Here is a 5,640-nt window from a genome sequence, read left to right as displayed (position 1 = left end):
TTGGTGTAAAATGCAGTTAATGGTCATCAGATATGACCTGTTTGGACGTTCAGAGGCTCCATAGTGAACATAGAAACACTGTCATCTTCTACTACATTGATTCCCCAGTAAAACACATGGAGTTGGATCAATGACAGTGGATGGAGACACTGGGTTTATGTTTAGTTATTGATAGATTTGCTGAAAAAGTCACTTTTTTTTCAGTTTTCTCTGTTTCTGATATAATAACTCTTAACTTCAAACCAAGCTTTTATGAATATCTACATGATCAGTGAATTAAATGTAGGAAAAGACCTGATTTTCACTAAAAAAACAATGCAAAATACAGAGGATAATATTATGATAAATGGTGATAAGAAAGGTTAAATAGAGAGAAAAAATCCATTTGGGAACTGACACAAAAGTAGCTCTGGGTCTTTATGGGTTGATTTGGAATTGTTGTGGCTGTGTAAATTTGTGCTCTGTTTTTTTCTTCTAATTACCAGTGTTGTGCTCTTCTGTTTCTTTTATTTTTGAATTGTTAAGCAGTATTTGGTCATTTTTGTGCGGTGAAAATACAGTATTACCTGCCTCTGATAATCAGTCTTAGAGCCCATCTTAACCTAAAAACCACTGTGGCGGTGACTAAACACCTGATACTCTGCACAGTGTGTGGTCATCGTAAAGCAAAACTGAGCTCAGATATGTCATATTTTTTACTGATGACTCAAAGCTTCTTTTCTATATTGTATTTTGCGAGTCTGCTCAGTTGCAGGTTTCAGTGGAGAATGATCCTGTTGGGGGTTGTAAGCCTGTATGACACTGAAGGCCACTCCTTTTCATGCCTGTGCAAAGCTGGTTAGGACTTGTGAAGAACACTTATTGTTCACACACTGTTCCAAATCACTGACTGTGAACCCAACAGGTTTTTTTTTCCTATTAGTGTTTTGGTCAATTATTACTGAAGGCTGAAATGGTTTTCTTGGAGTCGCTGCTCCATCAACACCTGATTATCTCCGTTTAACAATAACTCTCCGACTGGATACTTGATGAATACAGATGCTGTTTCGATATTTTGTCACTGGTTTAGTCTTTAAAATGAATCCATGCAGTCATGACACTGATAAAAATGTACGTTCCACTTTCTAAAAATATCAATCAGTATTCTGTTGCATTGTAAATATTAGAATACAGTAGAACATGCTGATATAAAGTCATTTTGTAAATATTTCATATAAGGCTATTGTTATTTGGCTAATGAAGCTTTAAATAAAATTTCCGTGCATCTCTGTTTTGTACATTTTTTAATAAATTACACTGATAGCATTTCATCTGGTCTTGTGGTGTTTTTTTTTCTTCTTCTTCTTCTTCAAGTTAAGGCTGTTTGATGTAAACTTAAAGGACCAAATAAATGTAAGATCTGTTCATTCCAGAGACACAAAACAGGAGGTGTTAAGTTTCTGTACACTTTCTCTTGGATGGTGCAAATCCAAAGAAGCCCATCTGTTTTTTCTTCTTGAAAAACCTGAAAGTCTGAAGGAAATAAATGCATAAAACATAATCTAATTTGTACCTGAGGAAGGTCTGAAACAGCAAGAAAAACAATGCACACAAATAAATATTACCTCTGCCAAGACATTTTCATGATCAATGAAAAAGGTAAATATTTTCATAATGTAATATGGCTTTTTTCAATTTAGACCAAGGAGAAAATCTGGAGTTGTTATTATTTATAGCAGTAGTTCCTAGCCTTTTTTGGCTCGTGACCCCATTTTAACATCACACATTTCTGGCGACTCCAGACATTCAAAACAGAGACATTTTTTTGGTAAACTGAATTTGTTTTTGATCATGTAATAGTTTGCTATACTATGTTGCAAATAAACGTTAATTTTAGACGACATTTAGGCTATATAATATAAATAATGCACCTTTTTGATGTCTGTTTCTCAGTTTCTCTTGGAGATGTCTTAGCGGGGCCAGGGGGCGAAGAAATCTTTCCATTCTCTGTTGGATCTGGTTTTCTGACTGCGACTGTGTCCGAGCAGGTTGAAGCGTAATAACGCACGCGGTCACATGATCAGGTCAATCAAGATATGCCCTCTCAGATATTATATCCTGCATTTTATTTTAACTTGACTTTATTAGGAAAAGTGTGTGGTGTTTTAATAATAATGAAATATATATTGAATCATTAAAAAAAAAGTTTAAAAAGTTATTAGGAATTTCTTTTTCTTTTTTAATCAATTACTTGAAATTTCAGGTGACACCATTTGAATTCCAGGCGGCCCCATGTGGGGTCCCAACCCCAAGGTTGAAAAACACTGATTTATAGGTTATTATGTTATTATTTTACTTGATATCACATTGAACTGTATGTGCACTGCAAAAATCTAAATCTAAAGACATAAGAGTAACTTTTCAGTGAGATATAAGAACTTATTTTTAACTTAATTCAAGATTTTTTTTTGCTTAATTCAAGCAAAAAATCAGCCAATGGAACAAATGAAAATTATATTGGTAAGATTTCTTGAAATACAATTTTCAAGATCTACTGTCTAAAAATAAGTTCTTATATCTCACTGAAAAGTTACTTTTTAGGTGATTGTCTTATTTTAAGTGTGATGAGATATTTTGACTAGAAATAAGAAAAATACACTTGGTAAGATTTTGATTTTTTCCAGTGTGGCCCTGAACACCCTTGACTGTTAATATTGTAAGTATAATTTTTACACTTCTGAAATTCATCCCGCAGGCCAGATTGGACCATTTAGGGGCCCATTTTGGCCTGCTTGCCTAATGTTTGACACCCCTAGAATTATCCTACTATGTAATGGTCAAGGCAGACGGCCATCCTCCAGGAGTCTGGGTCTGCTCCAGGTTTCTGCTGTTAAAGGGAAGTTTTTCCTCGCCACTGTCACCAGTCACAAGTGTTTGCTCCTGGAGGATTCTGTTGGGTTTCTGTAAATTGGCTTAGAGTCTGGTTTCGACCAACTCTATATATAAAGTGTCATGGGATAACTTTTTTGTTGCGATCTGGCGCTATATAAATAAAATTTGACTGATTGAGTGATTTAATTGGTTTTCCCCTGTAAGTTGCTTTGGAAAAAAGCGTCTGCCAAATGCATAAACATAAACATAAACATAATGCATGTTCTGTGTCCGATCGATTGATGTTGCAGCACAGGAGGGCGTTTGTACGGATTTTCCTCAGCCTTCACAGGCCCGATCGCCACCAAACTCAACAAGTGAATAGAAACATTACCTGACTATCTACTAGGCACAATTTTATGTCCATATTCAAATGTTGTGAGGTATGCTGGGCGATTTTAGCCTCTCTCTACTTTGAATTCTTCATCCCTGCTGCCACACTACATTTTCAGAAGTGGTTATGCTGCTGTTCATGACATTTCTACTGCTAGCAGACGATGCTACAGTGTGAAGGCTGCAGTTCACTACCACTGTGTGAATTGAATCATGCTTGACAGGACAAACAAATACATGCTCTTCCCTTCATGCCTCACATGTTGGCTCAAATTATCACCTGCACAATGCATGATTAAATGGTAGTTTACAAATGGATAGTGGTGGCAGACAAGTTCTACTTATCATGCTATCTTACAATGGCACCACAGGTACAATGCCACTAGTAAAAGAAAAATGCAAAATCTTTGGTTCATTTTCTCTTTAATGAAAGCGCTAATTAATCTGCAGATGAAATTCTAATAATGATAACTGAGGTCACACTTGTTCTCCTGTGTGACCTGTATTTTGCAAATAAACCTGGAAACAGACAAATGAACAAGCAGCAGATGTTTGCAAACAGAGCTGCTCACAATGTGACGCATGGTGAAACTGAAACTGAATCACATGTAAATACGAAAGTAAATTATTCTCAAAACATATTAATAAAAAATTTGTCTCACAGGTGAGTACAGCTTGAAACACAGGGAAATTGTCATTAATTACAGAGATCTTTTGTGAAATACATATTTATTTTTGCAACACTTCTTTTCTTTTTATTGCTCTTATGTTCTGACATGAGGTAATTTTTTCATGTTTTCCGTCTTCATTCTTTCTCATTCTTTCTTATTAATTAACAGTTACGTTAACCCTCTTGTGGGTCTGTCTTCCTGTCTACAATATCTACTATGCTTGTTTTTAGCTTTTTAGTATTACGTTTGTTTTTAAAGGTAATTATTTTAATTAACAGCATCAGTCTCTCCTGCGCTGCATTTTGCACTTTACAGCATTCAAATTACTGTAACTCGTGAATCATTTGTGCGATCCACAAAATTCAAACGGCAATTAAAAAGCTGAGATCCTGAGCTTTCCAACACTTTATAACACTTTATGGCAGCAATGTGGGACTCACTTAAAAGCTATTGCAACTCTATTACAGGCGAAAAAACACCAGGAAATAGCAAAACAATTGAAGCCATAATATGGGTACTGAATGTTCAAGACCAAAAAGCATGTTAAAGCTCATTTTAAATAGTTGAAAGTTTATTTTTGCAATCTCAAAAAGTTTTCGTTATGGACATTTACAGTTCTTTCTGATAATTAATATGCTAAAAATTTCAAACATTTTTTTTTTCTTTTTTACTAAAACACACTGTTTTGAGCATTTATTATTTTGAATAATGATAATTAATGGGCGGATATTGAAAGTTAAAGGGGTCATATTTTGCTAAACCCACTTTTATTTGTCTTTGGTACATTTATTTGTGTATTTGGACCCTAATAGTTCAAAAAGTTTGAAATTGATCCTTCCAGGTGCTGCAAAGCTATCTTTGTATTTATTCTGGGAAAAACTGAGTGAATTTTTACAACGTGCTTTAATTCCTGCTTAATTTCTTAAATTTTATAACTAGTTACGTCACGACATTTGCACATGTAAGGTCAAGACTTCCGACAAACATTTCTCCGAGTACGACATAACTGTTGATCAGCAGCAGCAGTTGTAGTAAAAACTGAAAATATGTCCAAACTTTGAGCTTATTACCTAAAATATTCAGTTGTTGGTTGTATTAACAAACACAAGTGGCTGAACGGGACAGAAAGCAAAGTCAACAACCTGGAGGGAATGTGAAGCGGCTCATTTGCATTTAAAGGGCCAGCGCTCAAAACAACCTTTCTAGTGTCATTACTCAGAAATAGGGTTGAAGATGGACCTGTGGACATGAATTCACACCCAAGCATAGCATTTACAGTTTATGTAGACCACAGGGAAATGTTTTAAAATTCATATTTCCATTTAAAAAAGCAAAATATCACTCCTTTAAGTTCTTGCTGAAAACAAAGGTGCAAAAGAACTGGCAAAAAAGACATTTTCCGATACTTTTATTGCAAAGAAAACATGACGACTCTTAGGCGGCCTGTTATAATGGCAGACTTAAAAGGGTTATTGCAAGACACATTTCTCCTTTGGCAGATACGTAAAATACCCTTAAGCTGGAACATTTTTCATTCCGCAGAAATTTTGTTTAAAGGTGTGTCTGATTATGTTACACAGAACAGTGATATAACCCTGTGGAGGACACTTTTCTACATCATATTTCCTTCACCCCATCTCTTTGAATGTGCAGAGCTCTGAATCACTGTGTATCCAGACGTCACCGCTGCTGCCTGCAACACTCCATCAGCTCCCTATCGCAGCCG

This window comes from Sphaeramia orbicularis, chromosome 1 (genome assembly GCF_902148855.1).
Source record: "Sphaeramia orbicularis chromosome 1, fSphaOr1.1, whole genome shotgun sequence".
In the NCBI taxonomy this organism is placed as follows: Eukaryota; Metazoa; Chordata; class Actinopteri; order Kurtiformes; family Apogonidae; genus Sphaeramia; species Sphaeramia orbicularis.
This window is presented reverse-complemented; position numbering follows the sequence as displayed.